The sequence below is a fragment of the Erythrolamprus reginae genome, chromosome 3 (assembly GCF_031021105.1).
Source record: "Erythrolamprus reginae isolate rEryReg1 chromosome 3, rEryReg1.hap1, whole genome shotgun sequence".
Taxonomy (NCBI): domain Eukaryota; kingdom Metazoa; phylum Chordata; class Lepidosauria; order Squamata; family Dipsadidae; genus Erythrolamprus; species Erythrolamprus reginae.
Genome location: NC_091952.1, coordinates 156433048 through 156454658, shown reverse-complemented (window position 1 = coordinate 156454658; position 21611 = coordinate 156433048). Strand labels below are relative to the sequence as shown.

Sequence of the window (21611 nt, the reverse complement as noted above, 5' to 3'; positions counted from 1 at the left end):
CATGGGCAGGGGAAGGTGCATGTAGATACATGGGAGTGTGTGACAGCCATGGCATAGATTGCAATGGTTCTACAAGGGTGTGAGATGGTTTCTGGGGGGCAATGCATGGTGCTGATCAGGATGGTGTGTGAGGGTGCACAGAAGCCATGGTGTGGCTCAGGGATGGATGTGAGCAGGTACACAAGAGGCACGGCATGGGTAAGATAGGATGACAAGAGTACAGGAGAAGTGTAGTGCAGACTGGGTGTGTGTGCGCATGAGAGGATTCTGAAGACTGGTTGTAGCATTCATTCATTCATTGTAACTTCTATCAGTTTCTAAATGAATGGTTGTAGATCAGGGGCTACCTGTATATGTAAATAGAATTCTTTGACATTTAACTTAACTTAACAACTTAATAATTTAATTTAATTTAATTTAATTTAATAATTTAATTTAATTTAATTTAATTTAATTTAATTTAATTTAATTTAATTTAATTTAATTTAATTTAATTTAATTTAATTTAATTTAATTATTTAATTTAATTTAATTTAATTTAATTTAATTTAATTTAATTTAATTTAATTTAATTTTTAATTTTTAATTTAATTTAATTTAATTTAATTTAATTTAATTTAATTTAATTTAATTTAATTTAATTTAATTTAATTTAATTTAATTTAATTTAATTTAATTTAATTTAATTTAATTTAATTTAATTATTTTATTTAATTTTTAATTTAATTTTTAATTTAATTTTTAATTTAATTTTTAATTTAATTTAATTTTTAATTTAATTTAATCCAGTTCAATGCAATCCACTGCAATGCAATGCAATGCAGTGCTATGCAATCCAATGCAATCCAATATCACCTTAGTGTCTGGCCAAAGCCATCATTGACATAGTTTTGGATGCTGTTTGGAACCCTGACACTTAGTTTGTGCTAGCTTCTGGCTGGTTGTGCCTGGGTTTGGAAATGAAATAAGATTAAGGCTAGTTAATATTTGGATGGAAACACTCCAGACAATTCCTGGCTGCTAGGTTAGACTAGACTAGGAACTTGGAAAATCCTCCTCCTCCTCCCAATGGTAACAATGGACTGTTGTTGAGAAAACTCCGTGCTTATATTTATATAGTCATCAAATGTCAACCTTGATTTAGAGTCATCTTTGCCTTTTAAGGTAACTTGGATAATCCATGTAATTAAATTGTCTTTAAGTTTATGGCTTCCACAGAGAATGTTGAAATATGTATTTAAACTACAGGTAGTCCTCGACTTACAACAGCTTGTTTAGTGACCATTCAAAATTACAACAGCACCAAAAAAAGCACCTGATGACCATTTTTTACATTTACGGCAATTGTAGCATCCCCATGATCACGTGACTTACATTTGGATACTTGACAACTGGCTCACATCTATGACAATTGCACAATCCTATGGTCATGAGCTGACCTTCAGAGAAGCAAAATTAATGGGGAAACCAGATTCACTTAACAACCTTGTTACTAATTTAATTGCAGTGATTCACTTAACAAATGTGGCCAGAAAAATCATCAAATGGGCCCAAACTCATTTAACAACATAAATTTTGAGCTCAATTGTAGTCGTACCTTGAGAACTACCTGTACATTAAGATGTTTCAACACACATGTAGCAGGGTAGTAAATATACTAGTTAAATGCACACAACTCAATTAAAAGTTTTATTGGTATTTTGAAGACGGGTATATTATTGCACAAACTTTCATGCACTACAGTTCACTTTATTTGCATGAATGTCTATGATAAATTAGACTTTAAGGTGCCACAAAACTCTTCATTTGATTATGTGACTAATTTATATAACCACAGTTCATATAATTCAGGTTGATTTATTCACGTTTCAAAGTTAAAGGGACATTTATTGGGATTTTAAACAGTAAAAGTAAATAATGAAGGTTGTGATATTTGAAGAAGACCAGCTTTTTTAAATAGAGAAACAGGGATATCTTCTCTTGCTCATTAAAGTACATACCCATTATTTCTGGCCATGCAAACACAATTTAGAATCTGAAGTTGTACAGCTGAAGTGATCAAAATACATCTTTTCAGAAAAGATTAAATTACAATTAAGTAATTATTCTCTGCCCACTGAGTCAGTGAGCCTGCCCGTTATACTGAAAGTTTTCCCTGATATTTCTTGCACATAAATGATTATCACCTATAAAGCCCTACATGGCTTAGGACCAGACTATTTATGGGACCATGTTCTATCACATACCTCCCAGAGACCAGTTAGATCCCACACGGTTGGCCTTCTTTGAGTCCTGCCAACTAAACAATGTTGTTTGGCGGGCCTGCAGGGGAGAGCCTTCTCTGTGGTGTCCCTGGCTCTTTGGAACCAACTATACTCAGAGGTTAATACTGCTCCTACTCTACTGTCCTTCCAAAAAAACTTGAAGACCTGGTTTTACTGGGGGCGGCTATGAGAATTAACCGTTTATTTCCAGCCAAGCATCTTTTGACTGGTATATGTGATGGTATGATAATATTGATTAGATTAAGGATTTTTATTGTTTATTAATTATTAAGGGTTTTTAATGTTTAAAGGGGTTATTTTAAGGAATTATTATTATTATTAGTGTTCGAATTTGACTTTCTACTGTATTGTTTTTCTTGTTGTGAGCTGCCTTGACTCCTGCGGGATTGGGTAGCATATAAATCAAACAAACAAACAAACAAACAAACAAACAAATGATTTTCTTACATTTTTATTAAATAAAATATAAAAAAGAAAAGTGATAAGTGGGAAAAAGATGCAAAGGAAGAAATAGAAAGAAGAAAAACAAAAATTTAAAAAAGTTATAAAGAAGTAATTTATTATCTTCTTAACAGCAATTACAAGATGTTTATATTTCACACTTCTTTTGTAAGGTTATAACATAATTTCCATTTTTTCCATAGCCTTCCTTTTTTAATAATCAAACCTGTAAACCTATACATTCATTTTTTTCTTTTAAAAAGTTTTCAGTTACTAATAAAGGTAGTTATTGTCCTTTTTCTAATCAAGTCAGTATTGCCATCTTAATTAACTCTATCATCTCAGATATTTAGCATTTGGAGAAATATCTGATTTTAGCATAATGGCGGTATACTAAGAAAATATACAAATGGTTCTTATGTTGACATTTTACAATGTGAGCTATTTAAACTGTTTTTTGAGTGATGACATCAAAACCTCAGTTCTCATTGAGCTTGGTGGTTTTCTTTTCATACAATGAAACATCTGCAAGAAAACAACCAAGCTCAAAGAGCACCAAGGCCTCTCCATTTCAACCTTAAGCTACAAATATTCTCCTGTATAAGTACATCAATTCTCAGCCTAAAAAGCAGCTAATAACGGAACTGGAGCTCAGTTTATTTTTCCCAGGATTAGCAGCACAATTAGAATGAATCAGCCACCTAGGTACCCTGCTATACAGATAGTAATTTTAATGAGTTAGGTGCTCCACAGAAATCAGTTCCTATTATATTTATAAATAATATCATATGCATGAGGAAGCAGTGCTTATGCCAACTCATAGAAAATGGAGAAAGGAGAAGGTTCTTGCAAACTATTTATTTATTTATTCAATTTTTATGCCGCCCTTCTCCTTAGACGCAGGGCGACTTACAACATGTTAGCAATAGCACTTTTTAACAGAGCCAGGCTATTGCCCCCACAATCCGGGTCCTCATTTTACCCACCTCGGAAGGATGGAAGGCTGAGTCAACCTTGAGCTGGTGATGAGATTTGAACTGCTGACCTACAGATCTACTATTAACAGTAGTTTGTGGCCAATTTTATGCAGATATTAGAGGCTGGTGAAGAATTTAAATGTATTATAGCCATTCACTCCCATAGTCTCTGGGTGGCTTACAAATATAATCAATAAAACATTAAAAATGTGTGTTTTTTTTAAAAAAAAAATCAGAGTCCAGGTTATTATTAACCCTTTCATCCTGGACATAAATTGTTTCATCTTCTACTCTCAAAATGACACTATAGAGCACCGCACACCAAGACAACTAGACATAAGAACAGGTTTTTTTCTGAACACCATCACTCTGCTAAACAAATAATTCCCTCACCATTATCAAACTATTCATTAAGGCTATTTCTATTCGTCTTCTCATCATTCTTATCACCCATCTCCTCCCACTTATGACTGTATGACTGTGACTTGTTACTTGTATCCTTACAATTTATATTAATATTGATAGTTTCCTGATTGCTTATTGGTACTGTATGATTATTAATTATTTTAAAATTAATTAATTATTAAGTGTTGTGCTTCAGGATTCTTGACAAATGTATCGTTTCTTTTATGTACGCTGAGAGCATATGCACCAATGACAAATTCCTTGTGTGTCCAATCACACTTGGCCAATAAAGAATTCTATTCTATTCTATTCTATTCTATTCTATTCTATTCCATTCCATTCCATTCCATTCCATTCCGGTTAACTAGTAGTAACAAACCAAACAGCAGGCCTCATAAACCCAGGCCTGAGACCACAGCCAGGTCTAAGTGCAGGAGAGAAGATGCTGTCCTTATCTATGAGAGGATGCTGTTTCAGAGGATGGAGGCCATAACAGAGAAGGCACCACTGCCCTAATCAATGAACCATTAGGGAAGAAATCACACTCCAAACCAGAGCGACAGGAACAAGTTACTACACACTGCATAGATAACCAGCAAACTTCAATCTCTGTTTGCTGATTATGCTGCTTAGCATGAAAACAAAAAAAGATGCAGGAAAAGACTGCAGACCAAGAATCCAACAATATATAACATTATTTGTGACCCAGAGACATTTGTTTAAAATGCTATTGCTGCTGCTGCTGCTGCTGTTTGATGGTGGTGGTGACTGCAAACTGCAAACATCTCAATTTCTTTTTAAAAAAATTGTTTTAATATACAGAAAGCAAGAAAAATGAAGAAAACAAAACCAAGAACTGAATATAAAAAAAGGATAAAGGATAAAATTATAATTCCTCTTCCTCTCCCCCCATTTTAAACACAAGGTTAATTGTAATAATTTATCAATGATCTTATCAATTCTAAAGGGTGTTAAACTCAAACAGGACTAAACCTTCCACCATTTAGTGCTTCCAAAATAAAAAAGTTACTGCTAGCTTTTAAAAACAAACATTATCTAAGTTATTCAATAAACATGAAAAATATTATTGCCATTAAATTCACATTAAGAATAAAAGCAGTCAATTTTGAAAGAAAACGATTATTTTAAAATATAATCAAATGTGGATGCGGTATATCACTAGATATATTAATACTCACAAGACCTATGGCTTTTAGCAAGCCATACATGGACCATTCTTAGTGGACAGCTAACAGGTATTACTTTGGAATATCTACTTAACATTCTTGATTTTCTTTTGTTTCCATGGAAACTGGCAGACACTAACCCATTATGACCAAGCAGAAGCAAAAGTTCCATTAACAGACAAGTACAACATTCTGCTGTGTGGCTTGCTGGATATATAGAAGTACAAGTGCTGATGCTGAAAAGAGAAAATGAAAAGAGCAAGCACTGACTTTTTATACAGTATCTTAGAAAGTGTATGTATGATCAGCAATCTATAGAGATTTGGTTTTCTTCTTGATGGGATCTAATGCTGGGAAGAACTGAAGGAAATCCCTTGTGTATGAAAGAGTAACTGCTATTTCTAATAGTTGGCAGGGCAGTAACTGAGGCTTGACTTGTAACTGCATTCAGTCATATTTAGAGAACAACTCATGAATAACATCTGAGGTAAAACAGTTCCTGGCAGCTCTTTAAATAGGTAGCTGTTCAATGGAGCAACCAATCACTATTGGTCAATGATTCTGCTCCTAGAGCGACCTTTAGAGGAACACCAGAACACTGCAGTAACTTTAATAATTTCTACCCTCTTTCTAAGCATCTGGAAATCACCTGCAAATTTGGCTGATTGTATGATGCAGTCTGGGCTATGTTTTGGGGAATCTGATGCACCAACACGGCTCTTAGTTCCTTGCCACATAGAAAGATCTGGGAGAAGTGTCTGCTGTTTTCTTGGCAAGGGTTTTCAGAAGTGATTTGCCATTGCCTCCTTCCTACGGCTGAGATAGAATGTCTGGACTAAAATTACCTACCTGGCTTTGTGTTCAAGATGGGATTAACTTCAAACTCTACAGTAAAGTGCCTCTCAAAATATTACTTGGCTGGAAATTGTTACAAATTAATTGAAAATGTAAATGTAATCATATTTACAGTGAATGCTTAGTTACTTAATGCTGAAATGGAACTATGCATCTTAAAAACAAAACACCAATCAAAATACAAATGACAATGCAAATCATTGAAATTTAACAATAGGTGAGAGAGATGTAACTATTGGGTTGCTATATGGACAGGGGGAGGATGCCGTTCCGATAGCGAAAATAGAACTGCATGCACAGCTCTAGATGACTGGTGGGCAGATGCATGTGTCGGAGCAAGATTTGCTTCCTGTGCATGTGCAAGAAGCCAAACCTTATGTGAGGATGAGCGGGCGCATGAGATTTTGGCAATTTTTGCCATTTTTTTTTGTTTCTGGGCATAAATGGCTACTCTTGCCAACCATCAAATTGGCCATTCTTCTAAAATCTGCCAGTGTGTTCCTCATGTTCATGGTTGTAGAGAAATAAATCAGTTACATGTGGCTTTTCTAGAGAGTCAATTTAGTATAGTGGTTAAGGTCTTGAGCTAGAAATCAGGAGACTATGAATTCTAGTCCCTCCTTAAATGTTAAAAACTAATTGCATGACTTTGGGCCAATCACTTTCTCTCAGTCCAATCACTCTCTTTACCCACAACAACTCAGAGTGTTATGTCTGGCTAAAACAAGCAAACTAGTCGCTGATTGGTTCTGACGCAGCTAGCTCTAAAAAGCCGTCAAAAAATAAACGGCTGTCTGAAAAGTTCCCACGCTAAGAAAAGGTATTGTTGGAGTTTGGTGTTACAGAAGATTGTGGTTGTTCTATTCCTGTTACGAAGAAATCATTTTCCAATTGAATCGGTCTCCATTGCACTGATTTTACACAGAGTATACACACAGTACAGAGTATACATGTAAAACAAAACTGGCTATGTAGCTAACTTTAAAGACCAATCTCTTTATATTATGCCACCTGCAAAGTCATGGAATCAATCATAAACCAATCCATTACCCTCCATGTAAAGACAAACAACCTACTGTTTAACAAGCAATTCGGTTTTATGAAAAAATTGTCCTATATACTTACCTGGCAGGGGAGACACCATGATCACGAAGGTGGTTTTCCCAGGGTGAGGCTCTTCCATTGCACTCTGGGTGTGCTGACTCCTGCGATTTCCCCAGAAAAAAGAAAAGAAAAGAAAAGAAAAAATTGTCCTATAATCTGCACCTTCTACACTGCAAAAACATATGGACTACATGACTCAACCTGGGTAAAGCAAAAAACACAATTTACATAGACTTCTGCAAAGCTTTTGATTCAGTGGTACATGCCAAACTACTTCTAAAACTAAAATCTTATGGCATTTCTAGATCCCTGCATAAGTGGACAGCTCCATTCCTGTCAAACAGGCAACAAGTAGTCAAAATAGGGACTGCCCTATCAAACCCTGCACCTATTAACAGTGGTGTCCCACAAGACAGAGTTTTAGGACCCACATTCTTTATACTTTACATAAATGACCTTTGCAGCCATATTATTAGCAACTCTTTGCTAATGATGTAAAACAATTTAACACCACTGACAATGTTGCTGCCCTATAAAGAGACTTTGACTATGTGTCAGAGTGGTCAAACAATTTGCAACTCCAAATTTCAACTAACAGATGCTCTGTCTTACACATTGGCAAAATAAAAAATAAAAAATCAGAACACCAAATACAAGCAGGGTGGATATGACCTCCTAGATGTCCCTCACTCTGTCAAGGATCTTGGAGTACTCATTTCTCATGATCAAAGTGCAGGGGTGGGCTGCTGCCCAGATTGGGGGGGGGGGGCGCAATGGGGTAGCAAAAATGGATCTCCAACCCAGAGCACCCAATTTGCACTGAAAGATGTTGAAAGAAAATGCAGGGCATCCTGCATAAGCCACGCCCACAGTGTGGTAGTAAAAATTATGGTAGCCCGTCACTGGGTATAAACATTAACAAAAGCAAAATAGGTATAATTAAATTTGGACAGTAGGACAGGAAGGTAGGCACAGTGGTGCGTTTATGCACACCCCTTACAGACCTCTTAGGAATGGCGTGAGGTTGACTGTTTTGGTAGCCCTTCACTGTCTAAGTGCCAGAGCTCACTGTAACACCATTGCCAAAAAGGCATTAGGAGTTGTTAACCTAATCTTGTGAAGCTTCTACTCTGGTAATATTGTATTGCAAACTAGGGCATATAAAACCTTTGCTAGACCAATTCTCAAATACAGCTCATCTGTCTGGAACCCGCATTGCACATCAGACATTAATACCACTAAGCAAGTCCAGAGATATTTCACAAGAAGAATCCTCCATTCCTCTGCTCACAACAGAATACCTTATACCACCTGACTTGAAATTTTGGGCTTAGGCAACTAGGATCAACTGATCTAAGCATAATACACAAAATTATCTGCTACAATGTCCTACCTATCAATGACTACTTCAGCTTCAAGCGCAATAATACACAAGCACACAATAGATACAAACTTAAAGTAAATCACTCTAAACTAGATTGCAGAAAATACAACTTCAGCAACACAGTGGTCAATTCCTGGAATGCACTACCTGACTCTGTGATTTCATCCCCAAGCCCCCTAGCTTTAACCTTAGACTGTCTACTATTGACCTCGCCCCATTCCTAAGAGATCTGTAAGAGAGGTGCATAAGCGCACCAATGTGCCTACTGTCCTTGTCCTACGGTGCATATTTATTCATATTCATTTCCTAACATAATCATGTTTATACTTACATCTGTTATATCATACATGCTTGACAAATAAAATAAATAAAATAAATAAATTTTGCATGTTTGCTGAATTATTTATAAAGTAGTAAAGATGGGATAAAAATATAACAAATATAACACAAACCCTCCAAAATGGTCATTTAGTGCTTGAAATGTATTAGCTTTAAACACATGGCTCGGAAATAACTTGTACATATCTTTCAATGCAGGCATCTTGCTATTTCTTTATGCACCAGATAGCAGCCTGCCTATTGTAACTTGTTCAATATGGAGATTCTGGACATTCTTTTTCAAGAATGGCCCTACTTAAAGTTCTTATGTGCTCCTTACTACAGTCAGTTGCAAATTCCATGACAGATGTGGATCAAGAAACACTCCTATTCTAACATCTAGAAAAAGTTGAAGCTTAAACTTTGAGTGTTCATGTCTATGTTAATGTATAGATATTTTCACACACTATTTTCACACACACTTTATATGTGTTCCTTGTAGCAGTCCCGTAAAAAGTTTGTGGTATTTTCCTCAGACTGTAAATGTATGTTTGACATGTGCAAATAATGGCTTTCATAAAATTCTACTGCAAGTGCATGGATGGGAAAAAAATCTGAGTTGACATCTTCCTACCTCATAGCCCATATTAAAAATCAGCTTCCCTTATTACACACGGCAGTGTTTATACAGTGGAAATGAGATTTCTAATGAAGAGGATGTAGGAGGAGTGATATGATTGTTAACTGTGATTAGCAATCAGACCTAGAGTGGTTGTGGGACTAGGAAGGGTTTCTTTTTACATCAATTTTTATTTCAAAATGTTTGGATTCTATTCATTTGGCATATTTTTTTTTATTTTGAAAAATATTAAAGCATGCTCAGCATAATAAGATGAGTTACCATCTTGAAATATTGTTAGAACCAATCTGTTATCAAATGTCAAGCATGTTTGGGCCACAATCTCAACTTCCCAGTCCAACCCCAAATCTTTTTAAACTTTGCTTTGCTCTTTAGAGTAGTTATCTATAACGTTTTACAGGTACACAGCCCTCTTAGAGTAATTCAACAATAATTGCAAAACCAATTAAGAACAAGAATATAATAGAAATGAATGTGAAATTTGAGCAGCTGTATTTGGACAAGTATCTGCAATACAGCAATTTAAACATTTTTCCCCCAAAATACAGGCCTGGTCATTGAAAAGCAGCACAGTGAATGAGGGAACCAAATCTCTATCCACAGAAGATAACTGCATAATGAAAGGATCACCAGAGAAAAAGTTTAGAGATGATAAAGGAATCAAAGAAAACAGATTTACATTGTGAGCAGTATGGTCTCTTTCTCTTCTGCACTGAATACTGTCAGAAACAATGATATCTTAAAGTCTTATTTTTTAAAATTATACTTTATTAAATTTTTACAATATTTATAATTGTGTGCATGCACGTGTGCGTATGTATGATTTCACTCTTATGTGTATCAAATTGGGAAAAAAGGGACTCTTGTAACTCAGTTTCAATTGGGATAAACTATTGCAGCAGATTAAAAAGAAAACCATTTCACATGTATTTTCCTTCATAGATGGAAGGCTCTTCAGACTAGACATGTGCAAAAGTGGAATAATCCTGTGCATTGACTGACAATTTTAATTGAACAGGATTAGTTTCTTGGTTTTAATTATGGTTTTTAGAAATTAGTTTTTTCGCTTGACTTCTTTTTATTATTGTTGCTAATTGTAATTTTTATACTGCTGTAAACCGCCCTGAGTCCTTCAGAATTGGGTGGCATAGAAGTCAAATTAAACAAACAAACAAACAAACAAACAAACAAACAAACAAGAAATAAATAAAATAAATAAATGATATATATATTTCATCCATAAAAATATCTAAAACTTTTGTTTATTCCTTATCCTGCTATATAGACCCTTTCTGTGAAATATTTAATAATATATGCAATTCAGTGTAAATCTCCTGAGAAGTCTTTTTATGGGTATGTTTTTATTTTTCCTTTCATTTTATTCAGTGTAGTTATTTTTTGGAAAAAAACCATTTCTGGATTTAAGTTTGTAAAAATGTGTATTGTTGATAATGTTTTGAAAACCAATTTTATCATTTTGCAATATTTCTCACATTTTTTCAAAATATTGATTTTCGACATGAGAAACCCAACATTTAAAGAACTAACATACTACCCTATTTCTCTGAAAATAAAACCCAATATTTCAGCAGAACGTTAAAGGTATTTGTTGGCATGGGTGCCAAGATAAAGGAGTGTTTATGCATATGTTTTGGGAATGCCCAGTAGTGCAGAACTTTTGGCAAAAAGTGCAAGAGGATATTAATAGGATATTAAATATAAGATGGATAATTACTAAGGAAATGGCAATATTAGTTAAAAGTAATGAGATGGGAGAATTCAGAGAAATAAAACAAGCAGTGATAGAAAGTGCTCTGGTAGTAATAGTCTTGGGTTGGAAGGACACGACAAAATGGACAATGCAAAATTGGTACCGGTACATGGTGGATCACATTCAATTTGAGATTATGGATAAAAGGATGAATTTGATTAATGAAACTGATTTGCGACAACTGATGGGACGATGGGACAAGGTAAGACGATATATGACGAGTAGAATCCGAGACCAAGCTATAAGAAACAAGTTGGAATCCCCGTATAATATGTAAATAAATATTTTGCTGTTGGGTTAAAATAATTTATACAAGAAACACCCCCGATTAGTGGTGGGATACGAATGTTTGTCTGGTGGTGGGCACAATCACTGAGTACTTGTTATATGTTGCGTGTGTGTTTTTATATTATAAAATCAATAAAAATATTAATATATATATTATTTTCTTTTGGGCTTGAATTATTGCACTAGGCCTTATTTTGGGGGATGTTTTTTTATCTACAGGAAGTGGGGAGCATGGGGGATGATGGGAGTGCTGCTACCGCTGGCCCCACCCTCTGTCTGAACATCTACTTGCCTACAGCCACAACAGACAAAGTTCTCGATACACACTACCCTCTGGCTTCTCTGTCTGCTGGTTCTGCTGCTGCTGGGACACTGGAGACAAAATGAGAGGCAGCTCCCAGCCCTCAGCTGATCTACTGGGCCTGATTAAGGAGCTGAGCCTCTATGAGGTGACTTGGAAAGGGAATTAGCCACCACACCTCAGGGATCATTGCCCGTGTTTTTGAGGGGACACACATTTATTTATTTTTATTTATTTATTCATTCATTTGTCCAATACACAAATACATAGGAAGAAAATAAACATGAAGTAATATATATAAGGATAAAAGTGAAAATAGAAGAGAAGATATATGAAAGGAAAAATATATATATGATATATGAGATAAAGGAAAGGGCCGAAAGGCACACTAGTGCACTTATGTACGCCCCTTACTGGCCTTTTAGGAACCTGGAGAGGTCAATCGTGGATAGTCTAAGGGAGAAAGGTTGGGGGTTAGGGATTGACACTATTGAGTCCGGTAATGAGTTCCATGCTTCGACAACTCGATTGTTAAAGTCATATTTTTTACAGTCAAGTTTGGAGCGGTTCGTATTAAGTTTGAATCTGTTGCGTGCTCATGTATTGTTGCGGTTGAAGCTGAAGTAGTCATTGACTGGTAGGACGTTGCAGCATATGATCTTGTGGGCAATACTTAAATCGTGTTTTAGGCGCTGTACTTCTAGGCTTTCTAGACCCAGGATTGTTAGTCTATTTTCGTAGGATATTCTGTTTCAAGTGGAGGAATGAAGGGCTCTTCTGGTGAAATATCTTTGGATGTTTTCAAGGGTGTTAATGTCTGAGATGTGGTATGGGTTCCAGACAGATGAGCAGTAGTCAAGGGTGGGTCTGGCAAAAGTTTTGTAGGCTCTTGTGAGTAGTGTGAGATTGCCGGAGCAGAAGCTACGTAGGATCAGGTAAACAACTCTAGAGGCCTTTTTGGTGATATTGTTGCAGTAGGCTTTAGCACTTAGGTTATTTGATATTAGTATTCCAAGGTCTTTTACTGAGTGTGGGTTGGCTGTGAGAGTTTGTTTATTCAGTTCGTATATGAGGTTTGGATTCTTTTTGCTGATGTGGAGGGTAGAACATTTGCTGGTTGATATTTGAAGTTGCCAGGTGTTAGACCAGTCTGAGACAAAGTCCAGGTCTTTTTGGAGAGTGAGTGATTTGTCAGTGGTGTTGAAAAGTTTTACACAGTTGGGTTTCCTCATGTACTGGCCATGGCCACCCCACAAAAAATCAGACTAGGGCTTATTTTGGGGTAGGTTGTATTTTTGGAAAAACATAGTAATACTACAATTAGTATGCAACTTGCAATTTGCAATGCCGAACATGTTTTATTAGCCATTGGAGAACAAAAGCGAACTATGTGTATTGTAAGTTGCACTGAAATGAGATAATTCCTCAACATATTCTCCCTTCCTTGTCTTTAAAAGGGCAACAAGAGTAGCAGAAATGTCATTCTTTTCTGGTCTTCCATTGCCCCCTCCCCCATCACTTTCTATTCTGTCTGGGAAGCAAAATGTGAAACATATTCTACTCCTTTGATGTATCTATTCCAAACAGTTTTGCACAATGGGGTACTGGAAATTTAAAATCTCAGGAAACAGTGTTTCAAGATTAATGCAAACAACCTGACAGTCCTTCTCCAGAAAAATTGTATGGCATCCTAGAAAAGAACAGCTGGCCTGCTGTGCAACATTGAACTTTCCAGGTGTTTTAGATGACATAAACTGCTTCTATTTATATTTCTTATTCTCCCTGTACACTAGAAACACGTTTCTTTCTTTAAAAATATGCAGTTAAAAAACATCTACTTGCTGCAATGTACTGCACATAATACTGCTGCAGTGTAACCCTACAATAGATAGAAGGAAAAATATTCTTGATTTCTAAATATTCACAGATCAAGAAGTACCCATTTCTGACAGTCAAAATGAAAACATGGCAAACCACTATCATGAGAAAATGAATCTAAATATTATTTTCTAACACTGATTATGGCGTATCAACGTGCTTTATGCTGGTCAGATCTTTGATAGTATCAACTCAAATTGGAAGTGGCATTTTTAATTCTTAGACTGTGGAAAGAGAATTAACCCTGTATTTAAGCAGGAGGGGATATATGTTGGAAGAAGGGTCCACCCATCTAGTTTAATATCTTGAGTTGACAGAATAGATTCCTATAATTCACACAGATTTAAAGAAAAAATTGTCTACTATTCTTCAGTTTGGTCAATGTTCATTTTCTGTTTAAAACCTGAACTACATTTTTATGTATTTGTGACATACACGTTTCTATGTGCTTCTTTGGGGTTTTTTTTTTTGCTGTTTATTCTATTTTTGTTGTTGATTGTATGTTTATTTTTGTTTTTGTAATGTTTTAATTATACGTTATGTCTGACTTTTCCGTTTCTAAAACCAGTGAAATTTATTTTTTTTAAAAGCTCTGTCTGTACCCATTCCTGGAAAGTGAATGTGTTCCTTTCCAAAGGATTTTTTTTTTGTATCAAACAAATGTTTAATGTAGCACTGGCGCATCATTTAGTTTGGCCTTTTCTCTTTCTTACCCTTGGAACCTGATTAATAGATTCGAAGAGAAAGATAAATCCAGTGATACCATTCTTGCTCACTTGAGTGAAAGGGAACGATATATTATAGAGAGAAGCTTTATTTTAAAAAAGCAGGGTACTAAGATTTGAAGGTTTAAAACAATTGGTAGACATTTTTTTCTGAAAGGAATTTCCAGCACAAACAAGTAGTGGGAAAATATACTACTTTTGGATCCTCCATTTTTTTGTTCTTTAAAATTGGCAATATTAAGGCCATGTCCTTACAAATTAATAGCTGCCCTACTTAACTACTCATCCCCTGTAATCCATAGCAAAGGAATCTTCAACATTGTCATGTCTAGATTTTAATTTATTTATTGAGATAATTAATAAGGTCACGTGTCTCACAAAGTGACTCTAGGCAGTGTACAAAGATAAAAAACCACCAACCCTGTTATTCGTCAGTACACATAACCAGGAGGAATTAGTTTATCCAAAACCAGCCCTATAATATCACACAGATGCAATGCCCTCCATAGTTATTTGGGAAAATGGGATTAGGGACAAAGGTTGCTGTGTTTGGTATGATGAATCTAACATAAAAACAATAATATAAAGATCTACAAATAAAAGTAGAACTACGGCTAAAGAAAGCAAAGAGAGTATCAATAGTAATAATAATAATAATAATAATAATAATAATAATAATAATAATAGTAATAGTAATGTGTCCAATCCCAAAATAATGGGGCATGACATGAACACCATCAGCATTGATGAAATCATCACCAGTCATTTTCAAAAGGCAGCTTTACTTGGAACAGTTTACATCTTTTGACCATACTTTTAGTACTATCAAAAAACATCTGCCTATCCAAGATCTCGTGGACTCAGTAAGTTAATAAAAATAAACATTCATCCGATTGTGCATCAAACCTTATATTAATTTATGTTAAACTGATTCTTAACAACTCTGGGAAGCTCACAAAATCAGATAAATTAAATTGATAAAACATAAAATATATAAAGATAAAAGATGGCAAGCATAATGAAGCAAGGAGTCTCATTCTAACTTACCAAAGGTCAGTCTTCAGAGTTTTTTCTAAATATTTATTTATTTATTTATTTATTTATTTATTTATTAGATTTGTATGCCGCCCCTCTCCGTAGACTCGGGGCAGCTAACAACAACAATAAAACAGCATATGACAAATCTAATATTTTAAATAATTAAAAAACCCTTATTAAAAACCAAACATACACACAAACATACCATGCATAAATTGTATAGGCCTAGGGGGAAAGGAATATAATAGTCTTTGGAGAGGGGCGGCATACAAATCTAATAAATTGAATTGAATTGAATATCTCAATTGCCCCATGCCAGACTACAGAGGTGGGTTTTAAGGAGCTTACAAAAGGCGAGAAGGGTGGGGGCAATTCTGATCTCTGGGGGAGCTGGTTCCAGAGGGTTGGGGCCGCCACAGAGAAGGCTTTTCCCCTGGGTCCCGCCAAACGGCATTGTTTAGTCGACAGGACCCAGAGAAGGCCAACTCCGTGGGACCTAACTGGTCGCTGGGATTCATGCGGCAGAAGGCGGTCCTGAAGATATTCTGGTCCGATGACATGAAGGGCTTTATAGATCATAACCAACACTTTGAATTGTGACTGGAAAGTGATTGGCAACCAATACAGACTGCGGAGTGTTGGTGTAACATGGGAATACTTAGGGAAGCCCATGATTGCTCTTGCAGCTGCATTCTGCACGATCTGAAGTTTCTGAACACTTTTCAAAGGTAGCCCCATGTAGAGAGCATTACAGTAGTCGAACCTCAAGGTGATGAGGGCATGAGTGACTGTGAGCAGTGACTCCCGGTCCAAATAGGGCTGCAACTGGTGCACCAGGTGAACCTGGGCAAACGCCCCCCTTGCCACAGCTGAAAGATGTTTCTCTAATGTGAGCAGTGGATCGAGGAGGACACCCAAGTTGCAGACCGTCTCTGAGGGGTTCAATGATTCCCCCCTCAGGGTGATGGACAGACAGAATGGATTGTCCCTGGGAGGTAAAAATCAGGGTTGAGCTTGAGTCTGTTGACACCCATCCAGACCCCAACAGCCTCCAGGCACCAGCACATCACATCCACTGCTTCATTGATTGGACATGGGGTAGAGATGTACAACTGGGTATCATCCACGTACTGATGATACCTCACCCCATGCCCTTGGATGATCTCGCCCAGCAGTTTCATGTGGATATTAAATAGCAGGGGGGAGAGGACCGACCCCTGAGGCACTCCCAGGGCCGCCGATAGACGGGTATAACTGGGAGCCCCGTACCGGGCCCGGTGAAATTGACCAATTAGAGGGCCCGCAGTCAGCAGCTCCTTGCACATGCGCAGACTGTCACCTCAGAAAAGAAAAAGACCGGGCCCTTTTGCGCATGTGCAAGGAGCTGCAAATTTGGCGCCAGAAGGCCGGGGCCCCTAATTGCTCGAGAAGTTGTGAGAAGAGGAAGCTGAGCTTCCTTCTTAGCGCCTTTCAAGTTTTCCGGCAACTGCAGCACCCCGCCAGGCTGGAGCTTCCCTGGCGGCTGCAGCAGGTGAGCTTTGGGGCTGGTGGGAGGGTAGCGGCAGCGGGAGGGCGGTGCGCAGCAGGAGGGTGATGGCGGCGGCAGTGACAGCCGCAGCGGGTAGTAAGCCCCTCTCCCCCCTCTCTCTTTCTCTCAGCCACGCACCCTTTTCCATGGGCGCACAGTCCCCATCCCCCTGCCAGCCCGCGGGGGGGGCGGGGGCGGGGAGGCGCCGGCAGCAGAAGGGAAGGGAGCTACGGCCGCCCCTGCCTCCCCACAGTGCCTCTGGCCCCCTCGGCCTTTCCGCGCTGCCCACCGCCCGCCCGATCTGCCCCCTCTGCTCCTCTGCCACCTCCTGCCTTTCAGCGCAGCTCCTCCCGCACCCGGAACACACGCCCTGCCCGCCTCATCTTTTCCGAGAGCACTTTCATCCGTGGCTCTCAGCAAGGGGGTTGCAGGAGAGATGGGGCAGGCGTTCTCTCAGCGGAGGCCGGCCAAGGTGATATTCAATGTCGGGGGCGCGCGTGCGGTTGCGCGTGCTCCCTATCTCCCTGCTAGCCCACTCGGAATATTCAAAATAAGAAAAGCCTTCGCCGGCAAAGGCTTTTCTTATTTTGAATATTCCGAGTGGGCTAGCAGGGGGATAGGGAGCGCGCGCAACCGCCCGCGCGCCCCCGACATTGAATATCACCTTCGCCGGCCTCCGCTGAGAGAACATCTGCCCCGTCTCTCCTGCAACCCCCTTGCTGAGAGCCCGGGACGAAAGTGCTCTCGGCAAAGGTGAGACAGGCAGGGCATGCACGTGTCACCGCTGAGAAGAACGGAGAGAGAACGAGAGTGAGTGAGAGCAACAGACAGCAAGATAGAGAGAAAGTGAGAAAGAGAGAGTGAGAGAAAGGGGGAGAGAAAGAGATAGCAAGAGAGAGAGAACAAGAGAGAGAAAGAGCGTGAGAAAGAAAACAAGAGAGAAAGAGTGAGAGAGAGAGAAAGCAAAAGAGACAGAAAGAAAACAAGAGAGAGAAAGTGAGAAGAAGAGAGAGAAACAGGGGGAGAGAAAGAGAGAGGGGGAGAGAGAGAAAGAGAGGGAGAGGGAGAAATAGAGAGGGAGAGGGGGGAGAGATAGCAAGAGAGGGAGAGAGAGAAAGAGAGAGGGAAAGGGGGGAGAGATAGCAAGAGAGGGAGAGAGAAAGAGAGAGGGAAAGGGAGAGGGGGAGAGAAAGAGAGAGGGAGATGGGGGAGAGATAGCAAGAGAGGGAGAGAGAGAAAGAGAGAGGGAAAGGGGGGAGAGGGGGGAGAGAAAGAGAGAGGGAGAGGGGGGAGAGATAGCAAGAGAGGGAGAGAGAGAAAGAGAGAGGGAAAGGGGGAGAGAGGGGGGATAGAAAGAAAGAGAGTGAGAGATGCTCAGTGAGCCTTTCTTTGAAGTTGCCTTTCTTTCTCTCTTTCTTTCTTTTTCTCTCTTGCTCTTTCATTCTTTTTTCTTTATCTTTCTTTCTTTCTTTCTTTCTTTCTCTTTCTTTCTCTCCTTCCTTCCCTCCTTCCATTTCTTACATTCCCCCTCTCTATTTTTATTTATCTTTCATTTTCTTTCTTTCTCTCTCTCTTTCTTGCTTGCTTTCTTGCTCTTTTTCTTTCTCTCTTTTACCTTCCCTTCCTCTATTTCTTCTTTTCTTTCTCCTTCCTACCTTCTTCCCTCCCTCTCTTCAGTACTTCCTCTCTTACTCTCCCCTTTCATAAGTTTCCTTGCTTCCTTCCTCTGTTCCTGTCCCTTCCCTCTTTCTTTCTTTCTTTCCTTCCTTCCTTCTTTCCTTCCTTTTCTCCCTCCATTTCTTGCTTTCCTTTTCCTTCCTCCCTTCTGTCCTCCCTCATTCCCTTATTTCACTCCTTCCTCTCTTACTCTCCCCTTTCACACCTTTCCTTGCTTTCTTTGCACCCTTCTTCTGTTCCTGTCCCTTCCCTCTTTCCTTCCTTCCTTCCCACCCTCCGTCCATTCATTCACCCATTCCTCTCTTGATCGCCCCTTTTACCATTCCTCCCTCCCTCCCTCCCTCCTTCCTTCATAGCTCACCCTCGCCTTTCTTCCCTTCTTTCCAGATGGGAGTGCCCCCTCAAGACACCCGCCTGACTGCTGGTACCCTGCTTTTTCTCTCCCCTCATCCTTTCCAGCTCCTCGCGTTTGCTGGCTGGGGAATTCTGGGAGTTGAAGTCCAGATATCTTCAAGTTGCCAAGGTTGAGAAACACTGGCCTATGGGACCGCCTTGCTTGGGGTGAAGCGGGAAATGATCCCCGGGGGATGGAGTGGCTTGGCGACTTAAAATAGTTTTAAAATGGCGGGGGGGGGGGCAAGACACTTAGGCTGTATGGGGCCCCAAAATTCCTGATGGTGGCCCTGGGCACTCCACAAGGGAGAAGCCTAGAGGTCGACCTCTGACCCCCCACTAACACCGACTGTGACTGACCGGAGAGGTAGGAGGAAAACCATTGAAGAACAGTGCCTCCCACTCCCAACGCCTCCAGCCGGTGCAGAAGAATACCATGGTTGATGGTATCAAAAGCCGCTGAGAGGTCGAGAAGCACCAGGACAGAGGATAAACCCCTGTCATGGGCCCACCCGAGATCATCCATCCACATGACCAAAGCAGTTTCCGTGCTGTAGCTGGGCCTGAATCCTGACTTCTGAGGGCCTAGATAATTGGCTTCTTCCAAGGACTGCTGGAGCTCCCCCACCTTCTCAACAACCTTGCCGATAAAGGGAAGGTTGGAGACTGGACGATAATTGTTGAGAATGGCTGGGTCCAGGGAAGGCTTCTTGAGGAGTGGGCGCACAAGTGCCTCCTTGTAGGGATCCAGAAAGGACCCCCTCCCCAAAGAAGCATTGATAATCTCCTGGACCCAGCTCCGTGTCACCTCCCTGCTGGCCGAGACCAGCCAGGTGGGACATGGATCCAGTAAACAGGTGGCGGAACTCACAGCTCCAATGGCCTTGTCCACTTCATCAAGTGTCACCAGATCAAACTCTTCCCAGACAGATGGACAAGTATGGGCTAATTTGAGTCGAGGTTCGCCCGGATCCGAGCGATTTTAGCAGCGAAAAACGTGTTAAAGTCCTCGGCACTACTCTTCAAGGGCTCCCCAACTCCCCCCTGGTTAAGAAGGGAGCGGGTCATCCTTGAGCGCCACTTTGTAAGTCTTAATATGAGGTCTTACAAGTGTTCGATCGGATTCAAACTTACTCTTCCTCCATCGCTTCTCTAGGCATCTCTTCTGGCGTTTCAACTCCCGGAGCTCCTCATTGAACCATGGAGCTCTATGGGGTCTAATGCTGTGGAGAGGTCGCAATGGCGCAATCTGGTTGAGAGCCTCCGCTGCAGCCTTGTTCCAGGCCTCAGCAAGAGACTCTGCTGAACTGTGGCCGAGTGTATCTGGAATAACCCCAAGTGCCTTCTGAAAGCCCTCTGGGTCCATCAGGCGTCTCAGGCGGAACCACCTAGTCGGTTCTGCCTCCCTGTGGGGAAGGATGGAGCCAGGAAGTAAAGCCGCAATACAAAATGGTCTGGCCATGACAAAGGTAACACTTCAAAGCCCCTTAATATCAGACCATTACTCAATTGCTCAGAGAGGAATACCATGTCAGGTGTGTTCCCCCCCTCATGAGTCGGACCCTGTACTACTTGAGTCAGGTCCATGGCTGTCATGATGGCCATTAAATCCTGTGCTAGTCCATAGGTTTCGCTGAGCGACAGCAGGTTAAAGTTCCCCAAGTCAATAAGTCTGGGGAACCCCACTGCCAGCCCGGCTATCTCCTCGAGCAGCACAGGCAGGGCTGTTGACATGTAGCTGGGAGGCAGGTATGAGAGAAACAAGCCTACCTGAACCCCTAAGTTCACCAAGAGGGACTCACAACCTGCAATCTCTGGAGCAATGAGTCTATGCAGGCAAAGGCTCTCCCTAGGTATAATTAGCACTCCCCCCCCTTCCCTGGGGTTGAGGCTGATGCCATACCTGAAACCCAGCTGGGCAGATTTCAGAGAGAGGAACTCCTCCCTCTGAGCCCAGCCAGGTTTTGGTCACAGATGCCAGGTTGGTCTCGTCATCCAGAATCAAATCCCAGATGAGGAGAGCTTTATTTACCACCAACCTGGCATTGAGTATCAGCAGCCTCAGCCCAGGGCCAGAATTACACTCATCACCAGTACTCTGGGTTGAGCTTATGGAGCCAGATGAGGGGATAGTTATTAATAAACAATCCCTCCTTCCCCTGGAACAGCTAACTCCATTGCTCCTGCCATATCTGCCTCTCCCCAGCAAGACTGGAATATTCTGACCCTCTGTCACCCCAGAGATAGTTGCCCCCTCCCCTCCTGCCTCTCCAGCATCAGGTGTGCCAAGTATTTCATTCATACCATATCCATTCACCTCATCCACACCATAATCCCATCCACCCAATCCATCCCATCCACCCCCATTCAATCCACCCCATTCATTCCAATAGTCATAAATATCCATCACTAACCC

At 40.0% G+C, this 21611-nt stretch overlaps 1 pseudogene; it reads left to right on the top strand.

The window, feature by feature from the left end:
• The first annotated feature begins 7267 nt into the window (after positions 1 to 7267).
• On the top strand, positions 7268 to 7414 carry LOC139166083 (U1 spliceosomal RNA; annotated as a pseudogene).
• Positions 7415 to 21611: the final 14197 nt, after the last annotated feature.